At 34.9% G+C, this 17,321-nt stretch overlaps 1 protein-coding gene across 9 annotated transcripts in view; it reads right to left on the bottom strand.

The window, feature by feature from the left end:
* The window catches only part of Pan (pangolin), a 120,513-nt gene extending 107,742 nt beyond the window's left edge, over positions 1–12,771 (bottom strand). For 3 of the 9 annotated variants that reach the window (XM_021329469.3, XM_021329476.3, XM_021329477.3), the window contains exon 1: positions 12,369–12,766. The gene's annotated coding sequence lies outside the window, so the exon portion shown is untranslated. Of the gene's footprint in view, positions 1–12,368 lie in introns of all 9 variants that reach the window. The other 6 variants (XM_021329474.3, XM_064041673.1, XM_021329470.3 and 3 more) reach the window with 5 other exon arrangements.
* Between the last annotated feature and the right edge of the window lie 4,550 nt (positions 12,772–17,321).

Here is a 17,321-nt window from a genome sequence, read left to right as displayed (position 1 = left end):
TACGAACACCGATCAGACAAAACCCCCTTTTTTATTTGCTCTATGCTTAAGAACGCGAAAGTTCCCTCTGCCATATAAAAATGGCTGACTCGCCTTCTAACTTCATATTTCTCAAGTCCGTGTGGCAATCGGATATATTATTGATTTATTCCACTCAGGAACTAAACACAAACAAGTTAAATCCCCTCAACATATTTTTTGCTAACAAATCAATCTACCGTGCCTAATACATTACACAAACATGTTTTAACCAATTACTCGATACTTTATGAAAAATTCATATATTCCGTAGCGATTCTAATCGATTCTCGGGTCGATATCGCGCGGTACGATAATCGACATCGGACTCGCATTCATTAGTGGCGGCGGTACACAATGCAAACATTATGGCTTATGTAGATGTGGACTGATTGTTGACAATCTTTTATGTGTGTGTTTAACAATGTGGCTGTACGTACAAGGAAATATTTAATACTTTCTTAGCTATACAAATTCATTCTGCATACAGAGAAGAAATTGTTAAGGCTTCCATTTATAAAAGTTGTCGGGTGACGTCATCAACTGAAACAGACGCGAATTGTTCCGATTTCAAAAAGTTTAATCTTTGCAGCCAGCTGTTCTTTTCAAGTTGTTTTGAATTTTGAAATTATTTTTTGTTTTTACTTGATTATTGGCCACAAAGCAGGTTCATAGCTGTTTTTTACAAATGCTTTCTATTAAATACAACATGAAGGAAGACCTATCAATTTCATTCAATCCAAAACACTAAGAATTACGCTGTGTGGAATATTAAGAATAATATAAATTGTGTGACCATAAAACGGCAACAAAATGTAATTTCAACAAAACTCTGTCAGTAAATAGGATATAACCGGAGTAGTAAACTGACGGGTAACAGTTAAACTGAGAATGGCAACTCGGCTCTTGTAATGGGATCCTGTTTAGGTATCGTTTTTATGACGTATTTTACGATTTTGCTATGTGAGTCCCATCTCGTTGTTGAGGTGCGGCTGAAATTTCTGTTAGTATATTTGAAAGCTTACAGTATTTGGTATGACATTGTTATTTAAAGGATTTACTGTGGATTTCCATAAACGATCTATCCGATGGTTAACGATTAAAGATTGGACATAATTTATACGAAGCTTCTGTCAAAATTCGTTTGGCAGTCTTTCTCTCAAGAAGCCAGAAAGTCTGTCAATCGGTCTCACCAAAACGGTCAGAGTCAGTCATAAAACACTGGTTCTCAGCTGCATCCAGTTAGACTGGAAGCCGACCCCAATATAGTCGAGAAAAGGCTAGGCAGATGATGACACGAAAAGTTGGTTCTAAGTAAATTTCCACAAGACGGTATTATGTATGATGTTACATAGGTTTCTTGACTCACTGTTCTGCTCGCTCATTTGCTCTTAGGCCATAAAAATCTCCTAATGGCGGACGTCAAAGAAAACTGGTTTCGTTACAATTGGGTAGTTTTAGAACCACTTCTGTATTATGTATTTCTTTCGAGAATATACATGAGCTTTAGAATCCTTATTAATTGCTACAGTTTTATGAAGATGATTTTTTACCGATTTTAGAGAAGAGGTGATCAATTTGATTCTGTTTTTGTTCTACATGGTGACGGATTTATTGATGATAATCGTCTAGCCTGTATGTATACGTCATTTCATCATTCTCTTAGGTTCTTGGCTATCTTGTACAGAAATTTTAATCGGTTCAGTAGCTTTAGCGTGAAAGCGAGACAGATAGACAATTCTACTTAAGCATTTATGATTAATAGGATAATAAGTGTAGGTACACAAAATACCAATATTACTTATTGATATGCTATTAACTGAAAACTTCGATTAAGTTTACTGTAGACCTATTACATGTGTTGTTTATTGCATATAAGAAATTAACTTGCCAAAGAGTTTATCTAGCAATAAAACCTTTTATGATGTAAGTTTTAAGCACTAATTAAAGCCATACAATGGATATTGAATATTGTACAGACAAATGCAATAAATTTTTAATATTGTACTAAAGACTCATACTTATTTGGTACTGTTTATTTACATATTCCTAGGTATTTTGAAGTTATTTAACATATTTCCTTAAGCAAGATAGGTTATTCGCTATAGGTAGGTTCGCTTCATAAATTAATTTCTAAAATAACTTTGAAGTGTAACTTCAGTCGTCTAATATTAGCAAAAAGTCAATAAACAAATATTTGTGTAGAGTATTAAAAGCTGAGAAAACACACAGGTTATTATTAGTGTGTTTGTCACCAGTACGTCGGACAACAGATTAATGAGTGTCCAAGTGACGGCCAGCCCCAACAGATGCGATCTTGCGATTTGTTGAGTAATTGTAAGACTAATCGCATTCATATGTCTTTCATACATTCAATTAGTGGTACCCACTTTATGCAGATGACCAGTATTTTTCAAATAATATAGCTTAACGCCCACAATGTTGCATAAAATAAACGTTACTTTTAATCATTTACACATTCATAGGTTTAAATTCAAATCTCACACGGTTTTAATACGTTATTTAATATTTCTATTGCGTAAACGGTGTTCAAATTCAACTTATAATACGTAAAACACAAATAATATCAAGATAACATCTTACCTAATGCTAATCAACATTCCATATTTGAAATTTTAAATAAAGCCCGCGGACCGAGAACATGTGTTTTTTTTTAAGAAAGCATTGACACAGGCATGCGTTTAGTATCGCGTTACAAATTCGTCACATTCTTTTGCTCCTTGTCTCTGACACAAACCCATTTTATTTTGACCTCTATTCTTCAAGCATTTTGTTGGAAGTCACGGGTCATTTAAGAATTGTTATATGCAGCCCTAATTTCGTATGAATACAGTAGCATGTGGCAGTGTCGGGTTACAAGTTTACAACGATGGGTCACGTACAAACGATTATTAAAAAATAGTGGGCAGTGAATAGATGGGTTGACATGAAGGATCATCGGTGGACACTGGGAGAATTCTCCATGCGAGCGGCCATGTTGCGACTACAAACGAACATATTATTACGTAAGAAGCAGTGGGAATGGGAACAGAAATAATATTCCTTTGAACATTTATTTAATAACATCATCATAAAATGAAGGGAAGGTTATCTTTGGATCTGTCAGTACATTATAAAAAATGATATTTGATATACGTTTGCTGGTTGTAAAACTGTGTAACTAACTGGTATAGGCTGAATAATAACTAGGTATGGCGCTAGTAAAAAATAATTAACGCCGGATTATACAATGGAGGTTTTATTGTTGTACGGAATTAGCTGTTAAGTGCAGGAAGAGGTTTAGAGCCCTTTAGACTTAGTTATAAGCTAATCATTTCCCATTTCTATGCTGTTACTCAGAACTGGAGACTTAATTAAATGCTAGAATTCTGCGAAGACATTTAATCAATAAATTGAAAAGTTTGCTGAATTGGCCTGCATCGTAGTGTTTCAAAGTGCTTTGATGTTGAAAAATGTTTGGTTTAGAGTTGAGTTTTCGTCCTTATTGCATAATTATATTATGCATTTACTTTAACAATTTTACTTATATTCTCGGGTTCAGAAGTGGACATCAAAGTAATGCATTCACTTACATAAAACTTTTCAAAAATCAATAATGCATTTTTTTACACATTTCCTTTCCTCATCAAAAACCTCAAAAGTGATGCCTGCCTATTATAAATAATAGCATAGTGCGAAGTCAAACCGGTCGCGAACATTTTTATTTACATAGCTAAGTGTGGGTTTACAATAGCGATTATTTAATTAGGCATACACGCTGCGGTCGTCACGGCACGCCACACACCTCCATTCTGTGCTTTAATGGTTTACTTGTATGAGAAACTGTGTTAATTTAAATGTTGCCTACAGAACTATTTTACTTATTCTTGTTATCTAAATATTGTGCCATTAAAAATAACGAGATTATGTAACGCACTTTATTTAAGTGGGCTGTGGATAATTTGAAAAAAGAACACGATTAGAAAAGTTTTTAATTTAAATCCTGCTGTCATTTCAATGAATATCCTTAGATGTTCGATTTTTGAAATCATTCATCTATTGTGGCCATCCATATTGGGCATTTCCAATTAGTTTCTTAAATAACACTTTTTTTGATGAACCGAGCCCAGATACATGGTATTTCGAATAAACTAAACACACCGCAACCATCACATCAACATCATATACCTACAAATACAAGTTTTCCGTACAAAATACCTACAGTTTTCCATTACCTACCTACAGTTAAGCTACCGCCTACTTCACCCGCCCCTGACCATTGGTGGTCTGACCGACCGAACTAACTACATTTGCTCAGCCATTTTTTTTCCTCTGCTAATCAGATGTGTTTAATGGCCATTAACGGAGGATTTATGTCTAGAAAAAATGCTAAACCTTCTTTCTGAGAATTTCATATTTTAATTATTATTTAGACCAAAAAGTTTTACTGCTAATTCTTTTTTTAAGTTTATACCTACCATAAATATATTAAAGTTTAAAATTCGCATGGTTTTGAGTGTTGTCATAAAAGTAATGTTCCTAGAATTTATAACGGATTATTCAGTTCTTACATTATTGAAATAAAATGGTAACAAAACCCAAAAAAGTCATTAAACGCATGTTATATTTTATAAAATGTGCAACATCAAGATCATAGTAATAATCATTAAATAAAAAGTGAAATTATTCCAGTAAACATTTAATATGCGTAATTTTCATTATTAATGAAAACCATTAAAACCTTAATTGGAATAATGTGATATAACATTTATATCTCATTAATATTGTAATGCATTAATTAATGCAAATTGAACAAAATTGTCTAACAAACTTACTTCTCTATTAAGATTACTTAGTTTGAAATAATATTAATATTAGTTCACAGTACCCTTTTTGTTTGTTAAGTGAAATACGTAAAAACGGCTGATCCAATTAATTGGAAACTTTCAGTGTCAAATAGCCTAGATTACTGTGAATATTGTAACAAGGAATAAAATTTCAACACACTCATCAAACTGTTAGTAATACAAATAAAAGTTCTAACCTTACAACTGTAGTATGTACTTATTATACAAAAAGAGGAAAGATTTCATGTTTGTATGTAATGGCTCCGAAACTACTGCATTGATTTGAAAAAATCATTTCACTGTCAAAAAGCTACACTATGCCTGAGTAACATAAAATATATTTTATCTCAATACGAGAAGAAGTTCTACCGGGGCACGGGTAAAACCGTAGATACAGCTAGTCAGAAAAAAATGTAAATATAAAATATCAGTTTATTTTTAAACTGATTCATAGTCAAAAATATTTTTTCTATAAACAAAACCAAACATTAGAACAAAGGGTAATAAATAATAACACATAAAATTTAATGGTGTCCCAAGAAACAATGGCTGCCATTTTCACTTTTTTTGTTTCTTGGTCCGTTAAGTCATAGGCAGGTAGAGTTGCCTTGAATGAAACCTTGTTTGGACTCTTTAGTGCCCTCACTACATAAATGTACAGTAGAATTATCATTTTATACATTGCAACACTTAATGACGGTCGTGTGGACCAATTTTTGTGCAAGAACTCGTAATAATTGCATCGTGTTCGACGGGTTGATGTTTTGCAAAAAATCTTCAATTCTTTTCTTTCGTTCTACAGATTAATGACCACAAGTTCAGAAACCAAATTCATCAGAGAAACTAATCACAAAATCCTAAATCGGACCAAAATTCGCGTGCCCGCCAATTCGCACCACATTTGTTAGCGTCCTATTAAACCCAGTAGCAGACCAATTACTGATCTCCTCCGACCCAGTCCGTCAGACACCAGGGTAACCCGACCGAATGTAAAACACTTTTATTATACCCTTCTCGGACGAAAGAACACGGCTCTCAAAATTGGCCGTCGTAAAAACGCTAAACAGCGTTTCCCCCGCGGCTACGTTCAGGATTTTGTTTTTATTTTGATGAATCATTTCGTAATTAAATAATTTATCTCGAGTATTGTTATTTTGAGTATGTGATTAGGTTATTTGCTTTACTTAAGTGACTGTTAAATGTGTTATTTCTTTACTATTTAGCTTTGTTCAGGAAATAAGTTTTTTTGATTCATTTTGAAAGGTTTGGATTCTAGAAAAGAATGGTAGATGTCCGTCCTTAGGCCACGTACTGTTACGATAATTAATCCTATTTCAGTTTCACAACGTTTATATGTAATTACAATCCATGATAATATGACCTTATCTAAAACGGCACGCTCCTTGAATTTTGACAGATACATTAATACAGTAAGAGATAACTCGAAATAACCCAAAAAAGTCAATGAACATGCGGTCCAAACAGTATTTTTTGAAGATAACTTTTGTAGGAAAGTTTCTGGATCTCCGACCTTTTAGTAATAGATTTAAGGTTTATATTTAAATGGTGGTTTTGTTCGTTCCAGAACCGGTTACAAAGGAGATGTGCGTGAGCTTGTTGGGAAAAACGATTATTATTGTACTTATACGTGAATATAATGCGTTGGAATTCGGAGGGTTGACTGCGCCTAAGTAATTGGTAAGTCAAAAGGAACTTTTTTCATTGGCAGGTCAACTCCGCCAGTGCATATTGAAAGCTTGTGAAAATATTATTTTTATGCAATAGATAGGTGTAGCAAATGAATTTACAAAAATCAACATGACCGGCCATTTTAAATGCCGCGGGTTTGTTACACTCGACAAACCTGTAGTATTTTTTTTCAATTTATTCGGTACGTTGTTAAATAAATAAAAATACCACGTCTATTTTAAAAATGACAATTAAGTCAAGTGTGCATTCTTTGTTTGCATTCATATGAAAAATGTTATGTGACCGGATTGGACTCGCATTCATCCGTTCTTGAGTTAGCATATGACAATGTCATCATACACCCATCTTACACTCATACGAGTAATATTTCTCTATATTATTAAGTGAATACACCCTCCACAGAAAAGAAATCAAAATAATCTGATCACGAATAAGGAGATTTACAGTGAGGAGGGAAAATTAAAATTGTTTTTTTCCTTATTTTGTTAATTCCTTAAATGTGTTATTGGAGTGTTTACTATATTTTTAGCCTTATTAAGTTTCAATAGTCGCAAAATTAAGACTGTTACTAATTAAAAATGAATGACAGCCGACGGATTCCCTTTTGTTTCGATATGATTTTCGACGCGAACTTCTTATCAATGAAATCTTGACTTCTTTTGTTTATTAAGTGCTAGAAAAATCTCCAGTTAGACTACTAATCTGTTCAGTTATCTAGATGATAGAACATTGCCACGTTATAATACTATCTAATGCTGTAAGCGCGGGATTTCCCCGCTAATATCTGTCAGCTAGTGTGTTTCAGCTTATCTTGGAATCTATTAATTTAATCAGGTATTATACTGTTGCACCTTAAATAATCGTTTTTTATTTAAAAATAAATAATAATTTCATTCCTGTTTTCAGCATTTCCACGAGAACTAAACAACTGACAAATTTGTAGCTTTTAACGCACTAGTCTCAGGATCAACTGGACCGATTTGAAAAATCTTTCATTGTTAGTTGCTTTATCCAGGAAGTTATAGACAATTTTGTTTCAAAAAATTCCACTGAGCTTGTAAAGAGACTCGCCAACCTATTTCAGGCACACGATCGGCTGAAAGTTTTGTGACATCAATATCCGTAATAGGATAATTCGTTTTATCGGATTATACATTGATTAACGATTTTGGGTTTACTATGATTAGTCGAAATCTTTTTTAAGTCAATAAAATGATTTGCAATTCTCTTAGTCCCTGTTTTTAGACAAAAGTCCATGACGCATAAAAAAAAATTGAAGAAGTTTGAAAGAACTATAGGATACATTTTATATTGAAAGATGGATCCAACAACGTCGAAATAGAAGTTTCTGTGGTAATTTTTGACCTAACGAAACAATTTGTACCTATGTCGGGATTGAGAATATAACTCATCGGATTACAAGAATTGTACCCCTGATGTTTATTGCTTAACCAGTTTTTGCATTATTTTTTTAATTCAACACTATTTGAATTAACTACATTGTTGCAAGCTCATTCAATTTCCATACTTACAAACCGTCCGCGTGAACTGGGTAAACTGGGTTGTGTTGCGAAAAAAAAACCAAATCACTATTTGAAGATTACGCGCGGAATTATTTTTTTTAATCCAAGATTTGTAACGGATATGCAGTTTATCCACTAAAACCTTGCTAATTAAGATAAGATTAATAATATTTTTGCGTTTAAAATTGGATTGTACTCCACATAGTCACGTGTTGACCAGGCAAAAAAAAAGAGAGGACAGTTGAAATCTGGAAAAAAATATTGGCGTTGTCTTCCATTGCAATTTTATTAAATTAGTCACCAAAACTTATTTCAACCGAATTTGAACTTTAAAGGCTCGAGCAGACCGGATGCGTATGCGTAACCACGCGCGTAGTCACGCGCGTAGTTACGGCGTAACCATGAGTTGTAATGTATGGAAATGTATGAGACAGGCCACACCGCTTGCGTAACGTAGACACGCGCGTCGTTACGCAAGCGGTGTGGCCTTCCATACATTACAACTCATGGTTACGCCGTAACTACGCGCGTGACTACGCGCGTGGTTACGCATACGCATCCGGTCTGCTCGAGCCTTAAACCGTTACAATAAGATCGAGTGGTCAATTTTATAAATGCATTTCTCTTATTTTTTTGCCGCGCTTTTTTGGACGAACGGTAGAATCTGTGTCGCTTCTAGGAAATGCTCATTACGGCGTCGGGAGACAAAATTTATATCGTCACGGTTTGTATGTATCTCGTGTATGCTTTATTTTAATGGGCTTTTTTCCTTAATTGTAGTCATTACCAGCATATTATAAGGTTTTTGTAAAATACATTATGATAAAATACATTTTATGTCAATAAGCCGTTCTGAGAGTAGCCAGTTTCAACTCTCAGTCGAATAAGTGATATGCAGACTACTTATTAAAGTTTTCACTACAAATAACGACTACAATCAGCCTAAGACTTCCACGATATACTTACACAGGCATTACATGCCATAACCTACGGGCAAAGTGACAAAGAACGAATACGTGGCCCGTATGTTAATCATAAACTGAGATTAACAGCCTACCATGAAATCTCACTCGATGACATATCGAAATCAATTTGAATTCCAATGACAAACTATCCGAACGCAACGATTTAAATTCCGAAGGATGGAAATGTAGACCCGCCATAGGTCGTAAATGTTTTGAACTAAGTCCGTGCGGTTGGTACAATTGTGAGCTTGGCGGTTTTTAGGGTAAAGTTGAAAGTTGCTCGCTACTCGAAAAGTCAAAACAAAAAGATTTTTTAAATAATAATTAAAATTCTACCACTTATAATCAAAAGCCAATTCAGTTGTGATTGTGATCAATTACTCTTTAAAGTAATTTTATATTCCTGATGATTGGTTTATTAATTTATTTCTCTAATATTAAAGTGGCAGTAGAAATTATATAAAAAAAATTGATACTTTTTTGAGATAGCCATGATTTCTAAGTAGAATAGTTAATTTAGAATCTCATCTCATGGCATTGAGTTATTTCGTCAAATTCTGGCAACTTCGGAACCCACCGGCTTTATCACATACGGATCGACCAATTAAAAACCTGAACACGTTTAGACAATGATTATTGGAACTGCCGCGTCATTGAAAATCTTATTTTATGAAGGGTTATACTAGTTGCACAGTATATTTGTAAACGCATTCAGTATTCCGCGTGTGCCCAACGAACAACACGAGCGCATTAACATTCTCAACTCTCGCGCAGGTTCTCATAGCAAGCCGCACGCGTTTAATAGCTGTCTCTGTAAATGCGACTGGCTTTTGTTGTTAAAATATAAACTTTATATTTTTAATTCCATTGAGGAAAATCTCAGTTGTAAACTTTTAACTTGTCACATGTAAACAAGATTCATTGTAGCGAATAAACGTGACGTTAATATTTAAAAGTTCTAGCTCTGTTTATTAAGTTAGATTTAGAATATTATTAATTATGATATGAGCATGATCCCACGACCTTAATTAAATAGTTAATCATCGCATAATTAGTAACGAATAGGTATTGCGATAACATCATTGTTTATCAGTAGGTAGTTAAAATTACTATTTGCTACTCAATCAAAGATTTTATAACGACAAAATGTAGATATTTTACAAATAAAAATAATTAGATCCTATAATACCGTGGAGCGTAGGAAATGCGATTATATAAATAATTCATTGGAGATAACGACCAAAATAAGACGATTGTTCGCTTCTGAGAATAAGTGTTTAGATCTCTTTCCCGCGCAGAGCATTGAGTATACCGCAACAGTCTGCGTCAAGGTCTTAATTTTACTAACAGAGTGAGTAATTATAAGAAAAAAAATTGCCCACAATCTATACCAAAAAGGACCTATTTCTACAATAGCTTTTAAAGTTTTCTCGCAAAACAACCACAATGAAAATGTATAAAAAGCCTTTGAAATGTGGAAAAAAGAATCAAAATTCGGTTTTCGAACTGGCCGCTCGTAACCCAGACTTGTCGCATTTAACTGCGCACCATAAAAGAGAAAAAATACGTATACATATTTATTTTTATTTAAAAAGGGGTTATAAATAATATTCTTTTTTGCTCTCAAACTTTGAAAAATGGTCGAACCACAGATTTCGTTTGTGTGAGACAACAATTTCGTATAGAATAACTTTGGACACTCCATAACCTGTTTTTCTGTATACTTAATCCTCCGCATTAAACAATGGTATTTTGTGCGTAATTCCAAGGAAGTAGGTGCAGTAAATGTAATAAATTATGTTGATGAAGGCACCAGCCAACTAAGCCGATCAAGCCCTTCTTAATTCGAAAAACTTTAATAACGTCGTAATGCATATAATTTCGTTACAATAAACTATATTTTTATTAAGGACATCCCAAGTTTTTCATTAAGCAGGTGCGTTTGCACACATTTGTAGGGCTATTTCGTTATTTATTGGGGTCCAGTGGATCATAAAAAATAAATGGCATTACAATTATCAACTTTGTTCCTCATGAGTTGTCATTTTAGTACTGCAATGAACATTTCAATGATTCCGCTGGACATAGTATAATTAATTAATAGTTTCTGTAGAAGCAAGTTTATCCACGATAGGGACCTATATCATGCCCTTTACAAAGGGTGAAATGTATTGGAATTAACAAGCATTTACTAACATGTCGCTAACTACTTTTTGCATCGACATAAAATATAAGCTTTTTACAGCTTTTGTTACCTATTCACTTAATTCAAATGATTCTTGTTTAACGATATCAATGAAATAAAAACGCTATTTACAATAAACCGATGTTTTGTAGTAAAAAATTGACTTGCAAAATGTTGGGTAATTGGGATTAAAACTTCATTGATTAAAGCGATTAATTTAAGATTAGGGCTTTGTTTATCGTTTTGTAAATGCGGATAGCCAAACGACCCACTAGAATAGGACTACCTTCTCGCTCAGATAATTACCTACCTACTTAATTAATGAGAAAAGCATCTCTAACTTAGATTTAAACTTTGAGCTGTAAATTAAGCTCACTTCAAGACTAAAAGAAGGACGATAATTGTTACGTTTACCCTATCATAAGTTTCGTTAGGTTGGTATCTTCTGATTACCGTCTTAAATCAACTCTACACTTATTATTTGTTTTACGTGTGAATTAAAGCTGATGAAAGCAATCAGGATCAAACCAGATATGTACTTAGGTTTATTTGTGTAGCGTTTATCTGTCTTTTACAACTGGAGGTGATTAGATGCACACCGGACTTTATCAGGCATGTTTTTATTACTTTTTTTATGACACGGGCATTTGCATCTCCAAGCAACGGCTGGCGCGGGCAGTAAGTTACGTTTACGAGCGTCTAAGTGAGAATTGAAAGCGTATGAGCAGCATGGCATGTGTCCAGTGCTGGCGGTCACAAATGGATGCAAAGTTCACATTTCACGCGGCTACATCGGTTCACCGTCACCGATAACGTATTAATTACGTTATAAATTACTCGACACACTTCCCGGCTACTGATAACACACCGACGGCGCCAAATGCACATAAAACACCACAAGAAACGACGGATGTGACTAGAAAACGTTGACGCCAGCCAGTTCTGTATATGTAAACGAAAACAGAGACGTGTAAATAGCACGCTCGCCACACGCCGTGGCCGCACCGTACCGTCGCGAAATCTGTCACCGATTATAAAAATACACTAAACGATCTCAGTGGCGAAATTGCAGGCCAGCGACCCCTTACTGATGGGCCATAATTAATCGGTCGGCACATACCTAAACACGACGTGCATTGCGCTGTCCACGCGCCTTCAAACTCCAAAACACGTTGAAAAACGCACACCGTTTGACACAACACGCACGTTACATACTCGTTATCACACACTGTTGTCGCTTGTTGCACTCGCGATGCACGTAATGTGGTACACTGGTCATTATTTTGTTTATCGCCGGCAGTTTTAGTCGTTGTTGGCGAGCGCGTGAAACGGGCCGCGGCGGGCCGAGAGTCGCGAGTCTACTGCACACAACAATGGGAGCGCGGCGCGCGCGAGAACGAGCCGCACGCACACTGGCGCAGTTCTCACTCACACAGACGTAGCGCCGCGTGCACCGACGCGCGCTTATAAAAAACCAACGATCGGTATGCAGACGTTCGGTTTGAGCAGGTCCTCGGCTTGACGCTGTTTTCGTCTGCGGCCCAGGGTTCCCGAAATACTTACAAAACTCTCCACATATTTTATATTATACCTACGCACAACTTTTTTGGAAACTTATTGAAATAAGTTTTTGGGTGTAAATTATGTTTGATTTTAGTTTAATCAGACTTTTCTTGTCAAATTATTTAAAATAAATGAATTAAGGTTTTTTATTTTGGCTTTCATTTTATGAAACTATTTTTTTGCCATGATATTTTTTTCCCAAAAATGATTTATTGATATTGACTAGACGCTATTTTTTCATAATAAGTACCTGTTTGAAATTGTTTTATCAAAAGCAAGAATGTTTAACAACAAGACATTTTCATGGATATATATTATTTGAATTTTATATGAAAAAAAGTACAAAACAAATTTTTGGCATTACGCACATAGGTATAATATTGTATCTAAGTTTATTATCACAAACTTGATAACTGTGTTTCCAACATAACAGTTAACATACTTACTCACATAAATTGTACACTTAAAAAACAAAACAAACACCCATTCAACACGACTCAAGATAATTTTCTTAAAAAATAATAATTACAAAACTGCACTAGTCTGGGGAGAAATTCCCACATGGCAACATTAAAAACAAAAGAACGGCAGTCAGCGAACCTTGAGTGGGCAGGCGATACGATTCGAGCCTGCGCCCGAGTCAGCGCGCCATGTTGCCGGAGGGGCGAGCGGGACGGCGCGCTACAGCGGTGCTGGCGTCTCGCTCGCACGCTTGTTAGCGTTATTGCGTGCCGTAACTATACTCGTCAGCGACTGTACCACACACCCACACGTACGCATTGTTATCTTACACAAAATTTATAACGAGCAAGTCGTATTCGTCCCGGTTGCGGGCACTCCTAAATTCTTTGCGGAAGGGGTTCATTTTTTTCTCATCTCGAATCCTTACGCCTCAGTTTCGCCAGAGGCTACATAAAATTATAATGATCGCTAATGTTGATAGTTTGTTTTGTGTTCGGCTTGTTATTTTGGCAACACTGATAGTTTTGGCGGGTTCCGTTGTGAATGGTACTATGAATGGAGTGCGTTTAGTTTTAACACATTGTTTTAGTAGAATTTAGTGTGTGTTGAGAAGTTGTATGTTGGTGTGGGTATCTACAGATATTGGTTTGCGTGGGCTGAGAGATGCCTACTGTTTCGATACCTACATTATCCTTGCGTGTAGGTAGGTTGGAGAAATTGTAGACAGGTAGGTAGGTATTGTTGTTTATTTAAGGATCCTTTTGGGAAAGGAACTGCCTACAAGTTGTATTGAATTGTAGAAGATTATTCTTATAAGATTGAAATGTTGGTATTATGTAGGTGTACCTTCTTTATAATGTTGTGATAATAAGTAGGTAATAAAGTTTAGGTAGACACTTAATAAATAATCCTTGTTTATGTGAAGGAACTTATACTTAAGATAAATCAGAAGATGACTCCTCAAATCCTCGACGGTCCCTTTCAATGTTTGACCGGGGAATCGAACGAAGTTCACGCTGCACTCTGTAGGTATACAAACCGGCAAACATATACCTATGTAGATGTACTTACATAAGTCTTTTAGCTACTTACCTAACTACCTACGTAAGTACACTATTAGAGTGCTTATGTATCTACTTAGAATAAAATGTGCTGGTGAAATTCTAATTAGACTAATTAATTAGTTTTAATAGGAAGGTAGGTAGGTATGTGCAGCAGAATTCGAATTTGGAATTAGTAGTTTCTAGACTTGTTGAATAAGTTGGTTCGTTCCCTTAGGTTTTACATGTTCATATGTTTTTACTTTAGGTAGGTAGGCACCTACATATTTTGTTCTAAGTTATGGTTAAGTAATATTTTTTTAAGCAGGTGCCTACCTATTTCTAGAATTATATACTTTGACGTAAGTATATAATTGAAATTTAAAATAAAATAAAATTCTTCCCAAAAGCAACAAGACTTCTCACTGCATTTTACGATATTCCAAAATGAAAAGACAGTGTCCCACAGCGCTGTCACGGGCGAGCTATAAATCGCATCCACTGGTAATGTCAAATGTCATAACTCCCAAACACGTAGGTGTCACAATAAGTCCCTTTTAGGCTCGCTACACACGGGGACACTGAACTGTTGGCCAATTGCATTTTAGGCTCGATTAGTCTTTCTTTTGTTAAGTGGACTTACTTATTCTTATAAACAATGCGAATTGATTAAAAATTAATTCAATTGAATAGGTGATATACCTAATAGCCGGTATAACGAACGACTAAGACTAAGAGCAATCTCTTCCAGATGACCTTTAGGTAATTGGATCTTTTTAAATCTTATTTGGGCCCCAACTCTTTAATGCTTACTTTAAAAAACAATCTAAAGAATTAAAAACTGATTAAAAAGCTAAAAATCAGTAGTTTAATCTCCTCATTTCTGTTTTAGTCTGGCTAAGTTTTGCCTCACCCAAGTAATCCTTGATATATCTAGATAAAAACGATCACAAAAAACGTTGATAGATTGACAGGCATCATTATAAGGCCTGGCTTAGCACCTCGCTTGTTGTAACCCATTCATTATATTTCCAATATCTTGTCATGTTAAGATTTTTACAAAATGGCTACCATGTTTTAGCATAAAGGTTTTTTTGGATGTCGCTACCAAAATAAATATTAGCAAGAACAAGGACTGCTACTATTTTTTAGATGTCCATGGATCTAGTCAAGCGTATAATTAGGTAATAGAATTCACAAAATGTCTATGATAAGAGAAATTGTGTAAAATTTTTGAGATCAATCTAATTCACAGCTACACATTTGTTTGGCCCACAAGCCATTAAACATTTTTCCATACATATATAACACATAAAAATACAGATTGTAAAGTCTATTCTTTATTTAAAGGAAAATAAAAACCATTCACAAATACCACAAAAAATAAATAAAAACATCTTGCAAGTCGCGCAGTGTGCAGAAAGCCTACGGCGGTAACTCGACAATGATTTCATTAGACCGTCGGCGGGTCGCATTACGGCCGATTATGATCTGTCGCAAGTCGCAGCGACCACGTGACTCTAACTTATTAACTGCCAACAATAGTATTAACAGAATGCCTAGTGTAAACTTTCTCGATGCGTAAATTAACATACAACTTAATGACGTAGCATTAATTTTAGAACTGTTTATTTAATGAAAGCTGTCATCGATACTTGGTTGTATTATAAACGCGCTCACTTGTCATTATCCGGAAAAATGAATGAACGTGCTATATTCTTATCATGTCATGTAGCATACGACTCTTTACTTCAGCCAAGTTATAATTACGTATCGAGCGCGTAAACTTACAAAACTCAGAATCAGCACTGATGCTCAAGAATTTGTTCACAATTTATAGTGATTAACTCTGCTTTTCAGTAGTTTTAAAGCAAGTAAGGGGAAGGAAAAGTCACCTTTATAATAGTTTAGCTTCCTGCTTAGTAAGCTTAGCGAGAGCTTTCTCCGTAACTATTGAGTTCTGTTAATTAATTAATATTTCCATTATGTGAGGAAAAGTTCATTGAGTTTCAGTCAAAAGTTCTTTCAGCATTATTTTATGGAGCTCGACTCTACATCTCTACTTTAACTTAGATGCTAGTAAATATAGTAATGTAACTTGTTTTGGTAGTGTTAAGGATTACTTAACTCGATATTATATCTATAATATAAAAATAAATCGCAAAATGTGTTGGTAAGCGCATAACTCAACAACGCCTGGACCAATTTGGCTAATTCTTTTTTTGTTGTGTTTGTTATTGTCAGGAGAAGGTTCTTATAAAAAAAAATGGGGTAAAGTAGAGAAGTCAGTTGACGGGAGCGAAGCCGCGGGCAAAAGCTAGTTTAAGATAAATTTAATTTTAGGGCCATGATGCGAGACCCAGGTAGTGAGACCTGACTAATACGTAATCTGGCCTACGCTAAAATAAAAATATCAAACATGGTATGGTATTTTATCGTAACTAATTGTATAAAGTTTAGTTGGATGTCATCGTTTATTCAGATAAAACTGTGTATTCAGCATCAGAGAGGCAGACACTAATAGTTACTTTCTGACACAAACACTATTATTTTAGTATTTATACCTAGTTTTATCTTACAAAAAAGTAGGCTGTTTGAAGCATCTGCCTGTGCTTCAAACAAGGGTAATAAAGTTGCCAAGTGAAAATGTTTTAGATAGTGCTGACATGCCTGACAGCCCTATTACCTCATTTAGCAAAGAGCATTTTTATCAACATAACAATTTCACAAGTCCACACAGGTGTTTATTTTACGACATCTCGACAACGCATATTTATTGCATTATTTTAATATTTAAAAACCAATCGCTTAAATTAACTATCAGACAAACGTTACAGCACAATATTTAATTTAAAATGCACATGCATATTTAATTAGTGTGCTTAAAAAATAACGTCTTTGACAGCTCCATAACTTTTAGCGCTCTCGATTCGCGCGAAATCGTCAGCGTTCATATTTATGGTAAGATATTCGTGAGGCAACGACACGCAACCATTCTGCCACCGTCC

Source organism: Helicoverpa armigera, chromosome 26 (genome assembly GCF_030705265.1).
Source record: "Helicoverpa armigera isolate CAAS_96S chromosome 26, ASM3070526v1, whole genome shotgun sequence".
NCBI classification, from domain to species: Eukaryota; Metazoa; Arthropoda; class Insecta; order Lepidoptera; family Noctuidae; genus Helicoverpa; species Helicoverpa armigera.
The sequence above is the reverse complement of the archived record's forward strand: the minus strand, read 5'-3'. Positions and strand labels throughout refer to the sequence as shown.